Raw genomic sequence first — 22376 nt, 5'->3', positions numbered from 1 at the left:
CATTACAGAGAAAAAGAACAGCACACGCAGTACTTTCATAAGAGCAAAAGCTGTCATGACCACAGAATACCAAAGCATAAGCTGTGCACATATTCCCAGTTTCATCTTTAGTTTCTCTTATTTGTTTCTAGACACTGTTTTCTCTGCCACCGACAGTGTTTACAGTCTCTGGCTGTCACATAATGAAACAGAAGCGGAAAGCCTTTATTATGGTGTTAGTACTTTAGAAAGATACCAACATAGCTGGGTATCAGACTTCCTTTTGTTTTATTTTATTTTGTTTTTATTCTCTCTCCTGAGGAATACTATTTCCTTGACCTGAGGATCTTGGGGAATCTTTGGTCAGCAGGTTGTTCGTAATTGAAAGGTCAAATTCATAGACCAGTTGCATTGTTGAGACACAATCCAGTTTCTCCCTAGAAGAGGAAGAGATATTCCATAAGCGGACCCGTCACTACAACCCCAAAATCTTAGAGTCCAGGCAAGAGGCAGACCGATAAAGAGTGAAACTTCCCCCAGCTGGCCCACGTTCAGCTTGTGGAAAATCTGACCGTTTCTTTTCAGTGCCCCTCTCAGTTTTAGGGAGGCAAGTCTTCACAGCTGAAAAACAGAAAATTCCCACTGAACCACTGGGCTTTAGTTTCCTCTTTTGCATTAACAGAATGTGTGAAATCTCTTTAGACTTGTACCTTTTTAGTATCTGTGCTAAATGTGCATGTGAGACAAAGAAGTACAGTTAATGAAATCATTTAAGCATTACTCGGCACCCACGATGTGGCAGATACCACATGGTGCTGGAGACACAAACAGGAGTAAGATGTAATTATGCCAGGCCTCAAGCAGTCAAGGTCTGGTTGGGGAGACAGATCTGCAAACACCCAATTACAATATAATGACATAATATGGTAACTGCTGTAGCCGTGCCTCGCTGGGAGCTGTAGGAGTAGAGAAGGAGGATGAACCCATTCTGCTGGGTTTTTGGAAGAAGGAGCCTGGGACCGTGTGGCAGAGGAAGCAATGTATTTATCAGCTGAGCTGGAGTTCTCCAAGTAGTGAAGGCATGGAAAGCCATTCCAGAAAGAGAAACCTGCAAAAGCCAGGGCTGGTTGAGTGTTAGGAAGGTTTCCTGTCAAGTCACCTCTTCCGATAAGAGGAAACCTTGGAGAAGAAAATTAATCCCCACCTGCAACACTGGCGAATAGAGGAAAGCAGCTGAAGCAAACATTAGAGTTGCTTTTGAAAGGGGAAAGTGGAGGTAGAAATGGCACAGAGGCACAGGGCAGCATGGCAGGGAGCGAGCAGTGCAGTAGAGGGTAAAGCCAGCCCCAGGCTAGTGCCCTTTTTTTTTAACCTGCTCTTTCTGTGCCCATACACTTATCCAGTGGATTCTTTTTCATTTTTGCACACATTACCCTAGCAATTTGGTCTTTGAAGTAGCACTGATCCCTTGAATGTCCTCTGGATTCAAAGATATTTCCAGGCTTTACACAGTCCTGGAGGAAAGGGTTGTCTAAATCCCAGGAGAGAGAGAGAGAGAGAGAGAGAGAGAGAGAGAGAGAGAGAGAGAGACTAGGTGTCTTCTCAGAAGAAGAAAAATAAAAGAGGGACAAACATTGCCTCCTTAGAATTTGGGATCTCAAGGGGATCGACTCTTTGGGAGAACTGAGCCTTTGACAGCAATAAAATTGAAAAGAAAAGCAGAAGCCTGTTATCTGAATGACCAGGGGCACTCAGCCAGAATTATTACTGATGTTGGGAGCAGTGACTGAGGACACAGATTTTCCAGTCCAGTTGGAGGTTCTTGAAAAGATGAGGAGCAGATTCAAATACGTCAGGGATGCCTCCCCTTATCCCATAATGGGTCCAGTTTCTTTGTTATGTTCTCTCCAAGAATTGCTCCTCTTATACATTCGCAATTACATCAGTTTAGATGATACAGTTTCATTTTTATGATTATTTCCTTAACATATTTCTTCATCCTGTTAGACTATAAGCTCCATGAGGGAAAACTCTTTTTGTTCATCACCATGGCTTCAAGTGTCTGGCGCAGAGCCTGGCACATAGTAAATGCTCAATAGATATTTGATGAGTAAGTGCCAAGTTGACTCCCATCTTTTGGGAGATTGACCCATAATTATATATGTGATCCTCACTGTACAACAGCTGCTAGGTGTTTGACCTACGAGAATGCTATAGGCGACTTGTAGATGGAAGATGAAGAGAAGGGTAGAATTTGCTGAATGTAAGCAGCACGGGTGGAACTGAAGCCCTCTGATAAGGTTGCTGAAGGCAAGTGGCCTTCACTCAACCTTTTCTCCACTCTACCCTCCACCATATTGAATTTCTTTCTATTCCTTGAACATGGCATGTTCCCATTTTCTCCAGGTCTTCACACATATTATTCCATCTGCCAAAACTGACACTGGATCACCAGTTTCTGTAAACTGTTTTATCGAAATGCAGTCTTGCCCATTCATTTAAATATTGTCTATGGCTGCTTTTTTGCTACAATGGCAAAGTTGAGTAGTTGTGACAGAGAACTTACAGCCCATAAAACACAAGATATCTGCTATCCGTCCCTTTGCAGAAAAAGCTTGCCAACTTCTGCTCCATATCTATCTTAAAATTTTCATATAATAGAATATATATGAAATATAATAGATATTAGATCAAGTTAAATGATGCAATTTAACAACAACATTGTACGTACAACATTTGTACACCAGTGATGCAATCAGCCAAATCCAGACTGGCACATTCTACCCGAGTTTCTTCAATAAATCAACTGCATTAAAAAGAGGGGAAGGAGATGATAGTACACAGGAGACTTAACAAACACAAATGCTTACAAGGGGACAAGGAGGAAAACAGAGGAGTAAAATTTGCCACATATAAAACAAGAAGGAATGAGTGGTAGGACTTAAATGCATTCAAAGGCAGATTTTTTTTTTTTTTTAATATTAAGGCTCCAACAAAACATGTTGACTGACTGAATTTGACCAGACACACCTAACTTGTGAGCTCTTGTGTGGAGGTGAATGCTTCTTAGCATAATTGATTATTATTATCCATTTGTTTTTCAAGCTCCCTCAGGTCAAATACTGATTTTATAATATTAGTTATTAACAGGTCTATGTATCACTCCCAAGCCCTGTGGAATTATATCCTTTTAGATTTTCTTTGACTTGCAATACCCTACAATGTTTGTTCCCCACAATGAATATCAGTAGGTATTTTCCCAATAGGAATCACATGTCATAATCATCTACCCACACATTTCGAACCTTGTTAGTTCCATATGTGCTGTGTTTCTATTCTTCCCTCTGTTGAAAACACCTCATTTGGTACCATCTGCAAAGTTTAATAAATTCTTTATTTGTTCTTTCATAGAACTACCAAAAATATTAAATGAAACCTTTTAAACAGAAATCAGAAGTTGCACAGTTCAGCTCTATGACTAGGTATGTGACCTTAGCAAAGCTATTTAATCCCGAGGTACTTCTCCATTTTAGTATTTTTCTCCATCGCTTCACTCTTTCCCCTTATTTGTTATCTTGAGTGAAATTACTTATGAGGCTATCTCCTGCTTTTTATGAGTGTCAGAGTCATAGAATGGCCAAGTTGATATCTTTTAAAAAAAATGTTTGTTTGTTCTAAGTAAATATTTCATGAAGGAATTGCATAAAGGAGTTCTTGCATGAATTTGTTTCTTTGGTTCTGCTGTGTCATTTAGCCACATTGTGATTAAAATGTATTTGTACAATGAAAACAGTATAACTACAATAAAATATGTAGAGTGCCCTAAATTTCTTCTAATGAAAAAAAAAAAACATGGGACATGTACATTAAATGAAACTATATAAAATTAATGAAAAGTTACCATATAAGCAACAGAATGTGTATAGAATTTCAAATGACACACCAATAAAAAGATGTCTAAATAGTCACTCTTGCAAGTCACTCTTGCAAGTTAAGAGAGAAAGAACAAAGACTTAGTAGAAAAATGGGAAAAGATACAAACAGTAATTCACCAAAAAGATATAACAATGGTTCATGATATATGAAAATATGTTCAATAGTAGGTTTCTTGTAATGAGAGAAATTCAAACTAGAACAACCCTGGGATACAAGTTCTAGGTAATTGGTGGTGTTAAAAAGTATGACAACGTATTGTGTTGGGCATGCTGTAGGGCAACAGGCACTCTCAGATGCGGCTGGGAGAATGTAAACTAATAGTACCATTGGGGAATAATTTGGAAATATCTAACAAAATTACATATGCTGTTATCTTTTGACCTGATAGTCCCATTTCTAGAAATTTGCCCTGATGATATATCTTTAACAATATGAAAAAGTACATGCACACAGTTATTCATTTCAGCGTTACTTATAACTGCAAAGTATTTGAAGGTGTCTAAATGCCCATGCATCAAAGGGTAGTTGAATAAGTATAGTATATCCACACAGTAAAATATCAAGAGGCTGTTAAAAAAAAAAAGTGAGGAACATCTTTATTAACTCATATGGATGAATTTCCAGGCTATACTTTTAAGCGAAACATCCAAGTACAAGAGAGTATCATAATATATATAGTATAGTATGAGAACACATATGTTCTCATAGAGACAGAAATACAGGAAGGATAAACCAAAACTAAGATTGGTCACCTAAAGGAAATGGGTAAGGTCTGCGTGGACAGAACATGAATAGGGTGGATGGGCTGAGAGAAGCTACACTTCTCTGAGTATACGATTTTTTTAAATAGTTATGACTCTGGGAATCATGGCAATTCCATGAGTAATGTTATCTATACTCAATAAACAGTTAAAATAAATCATGAAGCAGAGGGAACTCAAAATACACACACCAACAAATTTGGAAAACAGTATTTGAACTTATATACTGTTAAGACTAAAGAAAAAAAACACTGGGTTTCTAGTTACCAAATTTGTTTTGCACTGGGGAATGGGTAACAATTCAATAACTAGGTGTATTCTAGAATTGAGCAAATAAATGAATATACTGTGGATCATCAAAGACTAGTTTCTCATTGTTGGAGAAAGAATGAGGTGGGATGGAATGAACCACGAGGTGGTGGTTTGGAATCAGAGGTGTCAGTATGAACTCATGGTCTTTAATATATTTAGAGGTAGAGAAAAAGATACAGATGAGTGTGTATGGAATGTATATACGTATATACAGGCACATACTTCTTATCTCTTCTCTCTACAAGAACCCAGAAACAATGACACCTCAGTGAACGCAACTGGCACTTGGTTCTTCAGTAAAGGGAGCCAAGGCTCCTTGGCTGATTCTAGGGCTGAGGCAAGAAAAATACACAAAGAAGCATCTTTTTTTTTTAATTTTTTTTTTCAACGTTTATTTATTTTTGGGACAGAGAGAGACAGAGCATGAACGGGGGAGGGGCAGAGAGAGAGGGAGACACAGAATCGGAAACAGGCTCCAGGCTCTGAGCCATCAGCCCAGACCCCGATGCGGGGCCCGAACTCACGGACCGCGAGATCGTGACCTGGCTGAAGTCGGACGCTTAACCGACTGCGCCACCCAGGCGCCCCAACACAAAGAAGCATCTTGTGGTGCCAGAAAGTAATGAAATGCTCAAAAACTGATGAGGGCAAGGGAAAAGGATACAAGAGTTCATTTGAGGGAACTCTTATTGTCAAAGCTGGAAAAAGCCACAAGATATGTAATAAGATTAATAATATATTATAACCTATAGAATAAAATAAATTGCACGAGTCCCTGCTGATAGAAATAAATAATATTTTTATGTAAGCCTTTCTTTTCCACAATATCTTCATCAGCAAGTAGGGCCAGTAGGGTTAGTATCCAAATACTATAAAGAACTTATCAAACTCCTCAACATGTGAAAACCAAATAATCCAGTGAAGAAATGGGCATAAGACATGCATAGACACTTTTCCAAAGAAGACATCCAGCATGCAAAGATGCTCAACATCACTCATCATCAGGGAAATACAAATCAAACCAAATTGAGATACAACTTCACACCAGTCATAGTGGCTAAAATTAACAACTCTGCAAACAACAGATGCTGGCAAGGATGTGGAGAAACGGGAACCCACTGTTGGTGGGAATGCAAACTAGTGCAGTCACTCTGGAAACCAGTGTAGAGGTTCCTCAAAAAATTAAAAATAAAACTCTCCTATGGCCTAGAAACAGCACTACTAGGAATTTATCCAAAGGATATAGGAGTGCTGATTCATAGGGGCACTTGTACCCCAATGTTTACAGTAGCACTTTCAACAATAACCAAATCATGGGAAGAGCCCAAATCAACTGATGGATGGATAAAGAAGATGAGGCAATGAGAAGGAATGAAATCCTGCCATTTGCAACAATATGGATGGAACTGGACGGTATTATGCTAAGTGAAATAAGTCAGTCAGAGAAAGACAGATATCATATGTTTTCACTCATATGTGGAACTTGAGAAACCTAACAGAACACCATGGGGGAAGGGGGGAAAATTGTTTCAGTAGAGAGGGAGGCAAATCATAAGAGACTCTTAAATACAGAGAACAAACTGAGGGTTTATGGGGGGCGAGGAGAAGGAAAAATGGGTGATGGGCATTGAGGAGGGCACTTGTTGAGATGAGCACTGGGTGTCGTATGTAATCAATGAATCACAGGAGCCTACTCCCAAAACCAAGAGCACACTGTATACCCTGTATGTTAGCCAACTTGACAATAAATTATATTTAAAAAAATTAAAGTAGGGACAATAGTATTTATCTTGCAATATTGTTGTAAGGATGCATTGAGACGGGGGATTCAAAAGAATAGTTCAAAACATACGGACGGTGTCTGTAAATGTTGACTTATTTTCCTGCCCCACTTTCTTTGAACACAATCCTTTCCCAGGAAATCAGAATCACAATTTTGCAGATAAATAACTTGTAGGGTCTTGATTTCATTTTAGAAACATGGTCTTAGTGTTTTTTAGGAACCTCCTTCAAAATGGTACCTTCTACCTATTGAGGTGCTAATGATAGTTAACCTAGACTAGTCACTGGGAATCCATTCTCACTTCCCTATGTATTCCAGCCCTGACTTCTTCTTCCCCCCAGATAAGTGGTGGAGTGATGTTCAGACTTGACAGTCAGATCTCTGTGATTCTGTGCATGCCCTGGACAGCTGGCTATGAGGGAGCACAGAGGGCTTGGAAGTGGTGACTGTCTTCTCTTTGGGGAACAGTCCTCTTGGTAGAGCACCCGTCATTTTCATAAAGGTGCTGATCTCCCATGGAAGAAGTTCAGCTTGGTCCTTTCAGTATTTTTCTTTTTTCTGCTTTAATATTTGGGTGGTCCATTTTTAGGGTTGGTAAGATGTTTGATGAATCTGTATTTTCTACGTATATTGTCTTCAGACAGTATGATCCTTGAAGGCAGAGAATATTTCTACTTTTCTTTGCTAATCCTTCAGCATCTGATGTAATAATCTGCACACTGGACTTGATGCTATCAATCCAGCTTTGGGTGCAAACTAATCTTAGAAAACAGATATAAATCCAATTCTTCCGTTAGAGAGAGATAATACTACCTGATTTTTACCTATTGTATAGAGATGTCTGACCACATCATTTTTAAGTTAGAAAAACATACTATGATGTACGTATAAGTGCTTTGGACTCTTTGGCATAAAGACAGATAATTCACTGAATATAGTATTACTTCATTTATTCAGCAAATGTTTACTAAGCATTCATGATGGCCCTGGCACTGTGTTGAATAAGATAAGAATAAGACTCAGAAGCAAGTAAATGATAGTATCTGCCCTCGGTGGGTTTGCAGTCAAATAGAGCATGACAGATGTGTAAATGTGTGCAGCAAAGTGTCATGCTGTATGTGCCATGGTAACCATCTGTACAGCATACACTAAGGCACAAGGAAAGTCAAGTCACTCCACTAGAATTGTTGAGAAAGCCTTCAGAGAGAAATGATCAATTTGAGTCAAGTTGGCAAGATCATCTAGCAGCAGCATGAAGAACAATAAGGAAAGATGTGACTGCAAACAGGGAGACCAGTTAGGGGATAACTGCAAGAGCCCAGGCTAGACACTATGAGACCTGGAACAGCAGAATGGAGAACACCTATCACTATGCAGGGCCCACAGGAGGAGCTGAGTAAATATTTATTAAATATGTGAGAGAGAGAACTTAAGACAATAAATGTTAAAGTAGATGTGACAGGAAGTAATCATTCATTCACCTAGCAAGTGTTTATTGTGCATCTACTAAATGTCAAACACTGCTCTAGGTTATGAGGATATAGAGTTAATAAAACAGACTCTGCTGTCAGGAAATTTACATTCTAATGGGGAAAGGAAATAAACAAATAGATAAATATGTATAAGTCAAGTCTATATAAGTACTATGAAGAGAAATGAAGCAGGATAGGAACACTAGAGAATAGGAGGGCAGTGGGTTGCTGATTTTATCTAAGGTGGTCATGGAGATCCTCTTTGATAGATGTGTATATCAACAGAAAACTGAATGAAGGAAGGTGGGGAGCCATGTGAGTATCTGAGAGGAGGAAGGTCCAGGTAGAAATAGGAAGGCACAGAGGGATTATAGAGAGAGAGGCAACAGAGGAGGACAGAGAGGAACATTATGATTCTTGGGCAGATTGTGGTCGGATGTCTTTTCAAGAGGGTGGGTGTCTTAAAGGCTCTGTGAGCAGATATTGAAGGGTTGTTCTGGAGCCTCTACTGACAGCTTTATTTTATGGTGGAGGCATCTCTGGGAGCACACAGGGCTCCAGAGCACCAGACCATTGAGGAAGGGAAAACCAAAGAGTGACTCCAGTAAGTGTCCATTGATAAATAGATAAAACTATGACATACATACGTACACATACACACACACATACACACAGGAATATTATTCAGCCATAAAAAGAGAAATTCTGCTATTTGCAACAATATGAATGAACATTAAGGGCATTATGCTAGACAAATACCTTATGATTTTACTTATATGTTGAATCTAAAAAAAGCTGAGCTCATAGATACAGAGAACAGACTGGTGGTTGCCAGAGGTGGGGGGGTGGGGGAGTGGATGAAATGGGCAAAGATGTTAAAAAGGTACAAATTTTCAGTTATAAATAAGTTTTGGGGATATAATATATAGCATGGTGACTATAGTTAATACTATTGTCTATATATAGTGTTGTCTATTTGAAAGTTCCTAAAGGAAGAGTTCTTGAAAGTTTTATCGTGAGGAAACAAATGTTTGTAACCATATATGGTGATAGTGTTAAACTTATGGTGGTTATCTTTTTATTTTATTTTCTAGAGAGAGAGCGTGAGTGGGGGAAAGGGGCAGAGGGAGAAAGAGAGAGAGAGAGAGAGAGAGAGAGAGAGAGAGAGAGAATCTCAAGCAGGCTCCACTCTCCACTCTCAGCACGGAGTCTGACACGGGGCTCAATCCCACACCCCTGGGATCATGACCTGGGCTGAAATCAAGCGTGGGACACTCAACTGACTGAGCCACCCAGGCACCCCTGCGGTGATCATTTTAATATAAATGTCAACTTGTTATGTTGTATATCTAAAAACTAACACAGTATGTCAATTTTTTCTCAATTAAAAAAAAAGTGACTTCAGGCTTCTTTGTTGGATTCCTGATGCCATCTAACCAAACATGTAGTATATGGAAAGCAAACTGGGAAGGTGGCAAATGACTTTAATTTGGGTATATTGAGTTTGAGGTGTCTAGGGGATGGCCAAGAGGAGATGTGTAGCAAGTGAGCAAGTGATTTATGTAAGAAACTGTACTAGGAAAGATGCTAGAGCTGGAAAAGAGAGTCATGTACTTATTTATGACAGTAATATCATGGGAGTTGATGTATTCACCAGGGGAGGGGAAGACGACTGAGATCATTACCTAAGGATTACCAACATTTTAAGAAAGGACCAAAATAAATGAACCTGCAAACAAGATTGAGAAGGAATACTGAGACATAGGAGGAGAGATAATAGAAGTGTGCTATCAAAAAAGTCAAAGGAGAAGATATTTGTCAAGAAGACAAGAATAATCGGGGTTCCTGGGTCAGTTGGTTAAGCATCCAACTCTTAATTTGCTTGGGTTCTCTCCCTCTCTCTCTGCCCCTCCCTGATTTGTGTGCTGTCTCTCAAAATAAATAAACTTTAAAAAAAAAAAAAAAGAATAATCAACATTGTCCAGTGAGGAAATGTCAAATGGGAGGTGAGAAAATAATGACATTGAGCATGGGTTATGTTTTCAGGAAGCTCTGGTATAAAGGGAAAACGTGAGGGAGGTGTTAGGTTGGAGGGAATCAAGGTTACCAAGGCACGGTAGTGCTTGTGTTTGTTTTTGTTTTAAGGTGGCTGAACTTTGAACAATTTGTTGGCTTTGGAGAGCAAGACTTCTTTTAAGAGGAAGCTGACATTCTAGGAGAGAGAGGAAATTAGCTAGCTGAGCACACTCTCACAGGAGCCCAGAGAGAATGAGAACAAGAGTGTTCCACTCGGAAGACGGGTTTACAAGTGAGAACGTCCACCCTTTTTACTAAATTATGACCCTGCCATTATTTTAAAATTTGAGATTTCATAAATTAGGGGTTATTTGCATTAATTTTGATTTTTTTAAGTTAAAAAAAGTTAATTTCTAATTAAAACATTAAATAGAAATTTAATATTAAAATTTGATTAAATTTGATTAAAACTATTTTTTATCTTGGTCATAAAGGTTTTTGGTGCCCCTTAGAGTTTGAACCAGAAGCAAGTGCCCCATTTGCCTGGCCCTATCTCCCAGCCCTGTTTTACACAGACATGCACTTTATCCACCAATGAAAATGTTGTTAGGATTAATCATCCCAAAAAGAGGTTAATTCTAGAACAAGCACTGGGGACTAGGGACATGCAGAGATGGACACTGAGACTTAGGGGTGTGATAGGCCTGCCTGGATTCCAGGAAGGTAGAAATCCTCAGTGACTTCCTTGGAAGGACACTGTAGAGAAAGGCACATGCAAGTGACCGTGTCCCCCTGACAGATGGGCCTGGCTTTGAATGTGAGCACGTATGATATTCGTTAAGTGTTCACTAAGTTATTCTTCTATGATCAAACCCCCATATCTTCAGTAAAGTCTTCCTTCTTTTTGTTTTTTAAATTTATTTATTTGTTTTGAGAGAGACAGAGGCAGCACAAGTGTGGGAGGGTGAAGGGGGTGGTGAGGATACCAAGTAGGCTTTCTGCTGTCAGCGCAGAGCCTGACATAGGACTTAAACCCAGGAACACGTGAGACCATGACCTGAGTCAAAACCGAGTTGGAAGCTGCACCAACTGGGCCTCCCAGGTACCCCCGTAAGGTCTTCTTTCTACCGATGACAAATTGTTTACTACCCAGCAAAAATATCCCAGACTGTTGATAATGAGCTTATATCATTACAAAATTATGAACCCATGCAGTACACTTCCTTATTTTAGTACATTCCTTTCTTTCCACACAGCACAATTTATGTTCTTCCTCTTGTGATAGCTTTTTCTCCATCTCTGTCTGATATATTCATGCAATAGATTTATGAGTTTCATATCTTTACTCCTTTTCTAACCGTATAAAGTGCTACCCACACAGTTGATTGCCATAGTTTTTATTTCTTGTTGAAACGTAACTTAATTCCTTATTGCTACTGACTTACAGTTTTCACTGGTGATAAAAAGAGAACGAGGAAATCTACTTGTGAGTATCAGAGTTCACAGCATTATAAAAATAGCTAGTTGATGGCAAAATGTCCCACTAGCCAGTCATGTAAACTCAAGTAATTGTTTTCTCGGGTATTGGCAAAGGAGTAGACATCTATTCATAATCTCCTTGCCAACGGTGTGATAGTAAACATTTAAAAACTTGCTCTCCAGAAAATAAAAAAGCCCTCATTTTTTTGTGTTTATCAATTTCTCTGTCATAAATACTCTTGCTATGATTGATTTCAAGCTGCCAACCTGACATTGTGGAATATGGAATAGGAAGTATTGCACAGTATTATATGAAATTTTCACCATACAGATACAATGAATACATAAGGATATAGGTGGCCATAAAATAACTAGGAAGTGATGAGTTTTGAATATTTGCTACTCTTTTTTAAAACAAATTTTACTTAGTTCTAAGTTTACACAACTTAATTTTTAATAGTGACTTGCAAAATGCCTGAAATTTTAACAATCAGCTCTAATGAGCCTGTGTTATACAGTTTCAGTACAGCACTGCTCCTTACTGACCTTAGTGGGAAGGAGTGGGTTATGAGGAGACAGACCTGAAGCACAAAATTCCTTATTTATAAGACTAGCTGCAGCTCTGAGGGTTGGTGGCTGCCGGCATTGAAGAAACAATGATAGAGAAACTGGAAAACTTAGCAAAAGAAACTTTCAGTGCAAGAGGTACGAGCGTAAATTATATTATCGTGCCTGTCTTGCCCTCTGAAAAACTCACGATGCTTTGACACATCTCGTTTTGCAGTACACAAGTAGGGCCATGCTCCTGGATCTGCCTCATTCTACTACTCTGCTGGACAACTTTGTTTAGGAACTGGAATGTTACTCCTTTTTAGATTTAAGCCAAAAATCTCATTCTGGAGTTGGAAAATGAGGGTTTATCATAAAGTTGGTGAGTCTTCTTAAAAGTAATGTAGGGGGTTATTATTTGTAGAGTATTGCTTCTAAGATCGAAACTAACTCTTTCTCTCTCTCTCTCTCTAATGAAATAAGATTGGGCATGCTTGGATAGGAAGAAAAGTTCCATCCTCCCCAGTCTTATGTCAAAGTCAGAGCAACTGAGGAGATTGTCTTTGCACTATCTCTGCTCTATGTGCTTCCAGCTGGGCCATATTCTTGACCCACATTCCCAGTGTTTAGATCAGTCATTCGGGATTGAAAGGCTCAGACCCAGGGCATGTGCAAATTCTATTTGTTGAGAGCACATGCGTTTGGGGGGAAGGCCAACTGCTTCTGTGTTGCTCCAGAGCTGCAGCTCAGCACACCTGGAGGAAAGTGGGAAATGCGGACTTGAAAATGTAGTCTCGGACCTGTTGCCACTTCTATTTCTAATAATGAAGCCTAATACTGTAATGCAACTTTTTCATGAATGTAGCTACTATACATTATTATGTTCTATTTATGTGCTACTTAATGAATTTCCATTCTGTGGGCAAATTACATTTTGATTGCTTCTCTATTCTGGCTGTGAAATATGCCAGCCAAATCAAGCATTTTTGGTATAGGGCAGTGGTTTTCCAAAGATCTTCCTGATAGGAGACACTTGCTGAGCAGTTCCATTCTGCTGTTGAGTTCTGAGTAAGATTCTATTTGATAAAAGAATTTTCATTGCTCAGAAGTCAAGTTTGAAAACCACCAATGAGAGAGACAAGAGGCTCTTCCTATGCTACATGACAAAAGTAAGAAAGAATTAATCTGGAAGCATTGGAAAGTCACTGTTGGAACTTAGACTATGATACAAGCCAGTTTGTCTAAAGCTAAAAGAGATGTGAATAAAGCCCTTAATATTAAATTGAAGATTGTTGTCCTGATACCATTCTTACTCAAGGACTATTGATTTTTTTTTTTAAATCAAGCTGTTTAAAAATGTTGTGCTAAGGATGAAACCATATTCAATGACAAATGGACTGCCTAAACTGTCTTCACAGGGCCTTATCAAAGCTTTTCACATGGTGCTTGGATGGTTTGTTTTGATGGGCAGAATCTGAGTCAGGCACCCTTATCTAGCTTCATTATTATGGATATGAACATGGTTCCGGAGACTCTCACTAGTTCCACAAAAGGAGATTTTTTTTTAAATGCAGCCTGATAAATTTTCCATTCAACGAGAGCTGGAGAATGTTTTATTCCACTGTACTGTAGCTTAAAGACATCTGACCCGAGTTTCTGCAAAAAGTTGTTTTTATAGGGAGAATATTGAGGTTACAACTTTTGAATATTATTCTCCTCTCTTCTTTTGCTCTGAACAGGGTTTGAGTGTTTTTCCACCCAGATTTAGTAATCTGAGAGATCCTAGAATGAAAGACAGACAGGCATCAGGAAAGACGGAATTGAGAGCTCTGCCAAACATCTGGATGAAACATCTGGAATATCAAGCTCACTTCATCACTGTATTAACTCAGATCAGTCTAATTCACTCAGAAAAAGAGAGAGAGAGAGAGAGAGAGAGACAGAGAGAGATTGAGAGAGAGTAGTGTTAAATCTGTAGCCTGACAGCACCACATTTTCAGCTACTGATGCTTCCTAGTTTGTACAGTTGTTCTCTTCTGTTTTCTCATAACTCAAAAGTTGGAAAGAGCTTAACATGTAGGTCAGGAGAACAAGAAGCCTGTCATTGGGGTGAGCAGTATCACGCTTTCAAATTACTGGCAAGAGTATTCACTACAGATTATCTGATTTCTTTCTTTTTTTTTTAAGTTTATTTATTTTTGTTGGGAGAGAGAGAGTGGGAGAGGTAGAGAGAGAGGGAGAGAGAGAATCCGAAGCAGGCTTTGTGCAATCAGCGCAGAGCCCCACATGGGGCTTGATCCCATGAACCCCAAGATCATGACCTGAGCCAAAAATCAAGAGTGGACACTTAACCAGCTGAGCCACCCAGGTACCCCCTGATTTATTTCTTATAACAACACTGAAGAAGGAAACCTTATTACCCCTACTTTGTTGAGTAGGAAATTGAAGGCTAGAGAGATTTCAAAACTTACTCAAGGTCACTTAGCTGGTAAACAATAGAAAAAGGCTACAGACCTAGGGAGTGGGATGCTAAGGTCTGAGCACTGAACTGCCCACTGTATCATAGTAGAGTCAAAGGAAATGGTGGGTGATGTGGGAAAGAAAGACAAATGAAAAATTAAATTTCTTTGCTACTTATATACTTACATACTTTCCTTGATATTGCCCATTGACAAGTCCTGGAGACAGCAGAGTGACCTTCCTCTGAGAGCTCAGCTCCCTCTATGATGACAGTCTGCTAAGGGCAAAGAGCAATCTTAGTTTAACACTAACCCAACCTCCAAGATCCTGTAAGTCTACTTTAACATGTAAAAATTGCTTTGGACACTTCCTTTATCAGTACTCCTCAAGACATATGTTGGCAACCGTACTCCAAGCATGTGGCCCCATGGATACACACCTGAAGGATCTCATGACTGAGTTTTTACTAAACAGCAATAAATGACCTTTTCCTAACAATGGCTAGCCCCCTCAGGATCCTGGAAACCTTGCTTTCAAAATACCTTAGAGACTTACGCTATCCCTAACCCCCTCCCAACTTGAAGGTATATAATCAGTCACTGGTCACAACCCCAGTGCAGGTCTCTCTACCCACAGGTCCTCTCCCCGTGCTTTAGTAAAACCACCTTTTTGTACTGGAAACATCTCAAGAATTCTTTCTTGGCTGTTGGCTCTGAACCCCAACACTTTAATTTTTTTTTTATATTTGTTATTTTTGAGACAGACACAGGGGGTGGAGAGCGGGGGAGGAACAGAGAGAGAGGGAGACACAGAATCCCAAGCAGGCTCCAGGCTCTGAGCTGTCAGCACAGAGCCCAATGTGGGGCTTGAACTCACAGACTGCAAGATCATGACCCGAGCTAAAGTCAGACGCTAAACCAACTGAGCCACCCAGGTGCCCCTGAATCCCAACACTTTAGACCATATCAGTGGGCAAGTGTAACTGCCACAGATACCCATGCAGGGATTGAAAGACAGCAGAAGGTGAAGAGCAATTGCTCTTGTCCCAGAAGGGCCTATTTGGGGCCTTGCGTCTGAGCATTCATCTATGCATTCGACTTCTTTCTGTTTCCATACATAATGTGAAATTTCCTGCATCTCTGAAATTTTATTATGCGCCTTATGTAATCATTTGTATAAGGTCAAGTTTGCATAAGTCAAGTGTTGAGTAACCCAGTGAGCATCTGTATATCATTATGCTGTAACTAAATAGAAAGGGAAAGGAGAGAGATCGGTAGGATAGGTTTTTTATTTGGAGGCTCATAGGGCAAGTATTATACAGAATAAAGATGTGGGAATTAGAAGGAAAACAGAAATTATGAAGGGAACAGCAATTGGAGAGAACAAGTTAACTCTTAATGGCACAAATGCACATGCTAGCCTGGATCCTTCTCACTTCTCTTCTTTCCTTTCCTTTCCTTTCCTTTCCTTTCCTTTCCTTTCCTTTCCTTTCCTTCCTTTCTTGTTTTATAATAAAGCTCTTTCAGAGTCTCAGGATCATAAACATGCCCAGGGCATCTCAGTTATGATATTTATAAGGGTACTGAAAAAATATGGAAGTTAAGAAAGTAAGGAAAAACAGAAAAAAGTCTAGCAGCTAAACAACCAGGTCTTGCAGATCATAGACCTTTGTTCACAAAGTCAAACCTCAAGGAGAACTGGAACAGCACTGAGCTGCTAACATGGTAGTATCTCATTATTTGCCCTCATCTCCAGCAGCCCTCCAGTGCCTCTGTCTCGACTTTCACTTCTCTGGGAACCACTGACTCTTCTCTCCTTTCTACATCATGGCTTTTTCTTACTTGTAACTTCAGCAGCCTCCTGGCTTTGGCTTATTTCTGTGTAGGTCACAGTTTATGGCAAAGAAAGTCTATTTTATTTATTCTTTCATTCAAAGAATATCCAGCTTGGATTAGTCATCTCCCCTATATGTTCACTTGACTCTTTTCTTCCCCATATTGAGTACTTTTTAGAACATTTGGCCAGGTCACAAGAATCCCTTTAACTGTCCCTTACACCCCCATAAGTGTGGACTTGACAGTCATTTTGTACAACATGATCCCCTCAAGGACAGCCAAGTTCTTGCTCCTGGCCTAGTCACATACTGTTGTGTTTTGCTGCAACACAGACAGAATTCAGCTCTCTCGCTAGTTTCCTTTAAAATATCTGGTCATTCTGAGTATCTTATAATTTTTGTAGTCTCTGCAGTAAGGTAAAAGGGAGAGAGGTCATTCAGACTCTTCTTTCCCTCTCCTCTTTAACTGTCTTTCCTGGGTCCCACTCATTCTTCTCCTTGTGTCTGCATAGTAGTTTAGAGTAATCATCTTTTGCAATTTGGGCTGACTCACTAAGCCAATCAGCTTATCAAAATATTACTTCCAAGCAAGATTTCCCTCCTCAGGGGAGTTCCGGTCAATATAATGATAGATTTGTACTTGGAAGCTGTGACCAATTTTCTAATAGCACTGATTGATGAGTGAAGGAGTCAATCTTTCGGAGAAAAATAAAGAGCATTAGAGAGGAGAGTGAGAAAGAGAATATTTCTTGGGTAGACAATGGCTCTCCAATTCCCAATTTCTGTTCTCTCTAAGGTCGGGCTGTAGTCCATCCCTAGTGCTCTGTGAAATAGCCCATTACCTAACAATTCCCTTTTTCAAACTTAGATTAGCTAGTCTATTTACTTGTCATCCAATAAACTTAATTGAAGTATTCCTCTATCAAGAAGCATCACTTTTGATTTTCATTGCCAGTTATCTTGTCTGTACTTTCCACTTGACTGAAAGCTTCTTAAGGGCAAGGAATGCATTTGTCTTGCTCACTGTTTTATTCTCAGCACCTAGCATGTTTCCTGGACATTGAATAAATATATTTTGAATGCCTGCCAACTGTGTACCAAACACTATTTTGTGTAATGCTGTTGTAAAGATGAAAGACATGATCCTTGATCTTACACTGTTTAGAGTCAGCCCAGTTCGACTTCAGTTTTAATCGTCCCTTGTACTAGGTTGGAATCTTTGAGCTTTAGTAAAGGGGCAAGTGTTGGCTCCAGTGACCAAATCTCACAAGGGACAGTGGAAAAACTGGGCCTTTTGGGATACCTGCAACCAGAGACAGATATGGTCAGAATTCTTTTCCCTTTCTTGTTTTTAACTGTGGGTTGGCTTTACCATGTCAATCTTATTTCCTCCTGGGTATGTGCGAGTAACCACCAACAGTTCTCAACGTTTATGTTATTCCAGCTTTATCATGATTTTCCATAGTTCTACTTGGGGAAAAATCCTGGGGAATCCCACTCCCCCAGCTGATTCAGCTTGTGTTCAGTGTACTTTTCTGGACCAATTACAGCAGAGGGAAAGCACTGGGATTATTTTAGTTTGGATCATGACCAGTAAGATCTGTAGGATGGTAGCAACTTCCAATCTCAGCCACATGGATGGGACATGGTCAGAAAGGGGGTAGGGGCTCTTCTGGGCAGACAAAATAATAGATGTCTGCCCCTCTACCCCCTCATGTTCACATCCATCAACTTCTCTTCTTGACTTTATTTAACAAATACTTACCAAATGCTCATTTAATGTAAAGCACTGTGCTAAGCTCTTAGGCTAAGCATTTATGTTTTAGGTATCAAAATTAACTTAATAAAGGGAAACAAATGTCTTTTCTTAAACCCTATAATCATAACCCAGTTTTTCCTGCATTTATTTTTCAGAGTCACAGCAGAGCAAAACCTTCAAGCACTGGTTTATTTGGACCATCTCAGTGCACATGAATCAGGTGATTTTATCTCTTATTCCTATCCTTGCCATCCCTAATCTGTCAGGTAGTCCTGAATCTATACCATCAGACTTGTTTGTTCTACTTCTCTATCCTTTTATCATGGTTCCATTAACTCACACCCAAGGATGTCAAGAGAATAAATAGCCCAATAAAACAAAAGAATATACTTCCAAATTTAAAAAGAAAGAAACATACAAGAAATACATAAATCATACCGTATGACAATAGCCTGGAAGATTGCATGGGAGGATCTTTGTGTTTTCTGTAAAGGAAAAGAAAAATGGAATTTCCATGCCTTGCATCAGCACTTGACAGCTGGGGTTATTGTACAGTGGGCACCAAAAATGAGGGATGTTCATCAGGAATACTTTTGCCTGAATACGCATAATTCCATGGAGGATGACCACATTTTTCTCTGGTGATGGCCTTACGATTGCACATAATTTAAGCATGAATCTAACCCACATTTTATCTAAGAAATTATTTTTTTATATTTAATTTTTTTAATGTTTATTTATTTTTGAGAGAGACACAGAGACAGAGAGAGAGAGCAGGGGAGGGGCAGAGAGAGGGAGACACAGAATCCAAAGCAGGCTCCAGGCTCTGAGCTGTCAGCACAGAGCCCTACGTGGGGCTTGAACTCATGAATCACAAGATCATGACCTGAGCCGAAGTCAGACACTTAACCTACTGTGCCACCCAGGTGCCCCTTGCCTAAGAAATTCTTAATCATGAACATTTCTTCTTCATAAAAAAATGGTTCCTTACAACATGGGTTTGGAATGCCAACGTCCTATCACTTAATGCCACACCTATATAATGGAGACTCATGTCTCAATCAACTCTTCCCAGATAAACAGAAAGCACTTGCCCAAGAGTAATAAACACCTGGCACACAGGTTGCTTAGAGCTCAAATGAAGATAAATTTGTTAGCCTGACCTAAATGTTTGCAGGATCTCAAATTAATCTAATGTTATCTGACATTTGGTCCTTTTTCTATCTAAACCCAAAAGACCACTCTTTGATCAGGGTCTCATCACTCTTTTTCAAGAGGCAATTGTTATTTTGCCTCCTGGTGCTCACCTGCTACTTCCATACGATACATTGTGATCTCCAACTGTAGCACCCAAACTCAAGCAGAATATAATTCTAAGGCATTCTAAATCAAATGTTTGGTTCTTGGGGTCAATACTAATGTAGTATTGACTAACTAAAGCTAATATCAAAGGGAAACTTTTTTTTTTTAAAGATTCTCTCATGACTTGAACTAGAAATAAATTATATCAGCATTTAAAAATGCACTTTAGATATCTCTTAATTTAAGCTCATAGTTTTACAGTTGAGGAAACTCAGATTACAAGAAGTAATTTCCCCAAGGTCGCACAGATCTTAGGAACAGTGCTAACTTATGCTAGAACATAATTTTGTTTTACCTTAATTATGGAGAAAGTGAAACTATTTAACTGTTCCAAATATGTTCTATACATTTTAATATGTTTAGTTATGAAAAACAAAGAGTATTTCCCCCGTCAATAGAAAGCTAGATTGGCAAGCAGCCAGCCAGCTTACCTGCCAGTTTCCCTAGATTCACAAGTCAGTAATTACCTTACCTTTCTAGGAAATAAGGATTCAGGACACCAAACTCCGAGGGGGAGAAGGCAGTGCAGAGAGGGAGAAAAACCACTGAGAAGGTCACCAGCTGTAGATGCAGAAAACACCTGCCCCAATCTCCCTGTTAAACAAGAACAGACTTACACTACTGATATTATTTTTACCATTACTATTATTAATTAACATAATCTAGCTTCTGGTGTCCTCCAAAAACATGCTGTGAACACGCAGAACGTTTGCCGCTCTTAGGACTTTCTCCTCCCTTCCTGACCAGTGCCTGTCTGCTGTTACCTGGAAGCCTGAGGTTTACAGAAGCCTGAGGTCACTCTCACTGGAATCTAACCTGGTCTTCTGCCCGAAACAGGGAGATGGTTTTATGATAGGACAGAACAAGGCCACTGGAATCACATTGCATGTGCCTCATACCCAGGAATCCAAAACATGGTGTGATCACTGTGTGCGTCCTGAAAACCCTTCCAGGCTTGCAAATTTCCCTTGTGGAACCACTTTGGCCAGGTGGTCAATCCCTCTGCTATCCAGCTCTGCCTGCTCTACACAGGATCACCATACAATGCTACTGATTTTTTCAAACATCTGTCCATTGAATTTATTCAGAAGTAACAGGTCTCTAGCTGATAGTCTGACTGCCTATGGGAACCAATTGCATTCAAGGGGATTTTTTTATTATTATTATTTCAAATTTTCTCCTCTTCAGATAGTTTACTTAATCAAGCATTTGTTTAACATCAGAGTGAAATTTAAATAAAAGGAAATTCACTAACCTTTGTATGTTCTGCAGGAGACGGATTACAGAAATTGTAAATCCAGTGACAGTTCTACAAAGCAATGAAAAAAAAGAATGAATTCTAGCTACATGCACATCATGGATGAATCTCCCAGATATAATGGTGAGCAAGAAAAGGGGGACACAAAAGAATGCATGCTGAATAATTCCTTTTTTATCAAGTTCAAAAGCAACAAACCTAATCGCTGGTGATACAGGTCAGATAGCAACTACTGTCGGCAGGGCTCTCAGCTGCACATGAGCACTGTGCTGCCTCCAGGAGAGTTCTGTCTTGATCTGGACGGTGACAAGATTAATTTATACTTATGTAAATATCCACCCAGTTATAGACTTAGGATTTGTATATTTTACTGTATATGAATGTATATGTTTATGTAAGTATGTAAACACATGCTTATTTGTATATAATATATACTAGACTTATTTGTGTATACTATATGTAAGTATACACTTACTGTGTATAAATGTATATATAGAATGCTTTAATCTTTAAAATTGTAGAAGTATATTTTATCTCTTTTGTTTAAGTTTTATTTATTTATTTTGAGGTGGGGGGAGTGTGGGCAAGGAGTGGAGCGAGTGGGAGAGAGAGAGAGACAGAGAGAGATAGACAGAGAGAATCCTAAGCAGGCTCTGCACTGACAGCCCCGATGGGGGGCTAGATCTCACCACTGCTACATGATGACCTGAACAGAAGTCAAGAGTCAGAAGCTTGACCCACTGAACCACCCAGAAGCCCCCATCTCTTTTTTCTTTTTTTTTTTTAAGTTTTTTTAAAAATATCTCATGACATGTTTCAGTCTCAGATTCATATAAGGAACATTCTTTAAGCTCATCCTTCCTGTAATTACAAATTTCCTTCTCAGGATACATAGTGTGTAGTCTTAGCTTTTGTCCGTGGAGACGTTCATGGCTTACCCCCCGCGTGGATGCTCTTCCGGGGACATTCCAAGCCAGGCTGCTGTGCAGACAGGGTAGGTTCCTCACCTCCTCACTTCACCCAGTTTGGTCTTCCGGTGTCACTGTGTTCCACTGGTCAGAAACATCTTCTAGAAATCTACAGTACTCACCATCTTTTTGGATGTGCCACACATAGCCAAAAGAACACTCTTAAATCCTCCTTCAAATAGTTCAAAATTATTTTCAATATAACAGCATCATAGTAGCAAAGAACATTGTAGTAAATTCATACTCCTCAGAAGCTAATATGAGAAATGCAGGAGTGAGATCCCAGTGATTAAAGCACACTAACAAATCACTTCTCCTGTGTCCATTTTCTTTGTCCATCTGTTCCTATAGGTATCAATAATTTAAAGTGTAATCATATCTGTATCAATTTTCCTTTTGAAAAAATATTTCATTAAATTGATATACTATTATTTAGTTACCTATTCTC

General features: G+C 39.4%; 1 long non-coding RNA gene across 1 annotated transcript; it reads right to left on the bottom strand.

The window, feature by feature from the left end:
- Positions 1 to 248: 248 nt before the first annotated feature.
- LOC123384367 lies at positions 249 to 21037 on the bottom strand. The gene is made up of 5 exons (XR_006595370.1): positions 20958 to 21037; positions 20175 to 20296; positions 18779 to 18825; positions 14934 to 15021; positions 249 to 416 (listed from the first exon to the last, which is right to left on the bottom strand). It is a non-coding gene; the product is annotated as an uncharacterized LOC123384367 (long non-coding RNA).
- Positions 21038 to 22376: the final 1339 nt, after the last annotated feature.

Source organism: Felis catus, chromosome A1 (assembly GCF_018350175.1).
Source record: "Felis catus isolate Fca126 chromosome A1, F.catus_Fca126_mat1.0, whole genome shotgun sequence".
Lineage (NCBI taxonomy): Eukaryota > Metazoa > Chordata > Mammalia > Carnivora > Felidae > Felis > Felis catus.
Note: the sequence above shows the minus strand (reverse complement) of the source record. Positions and strands in the feature narration are given on the sequence as shown.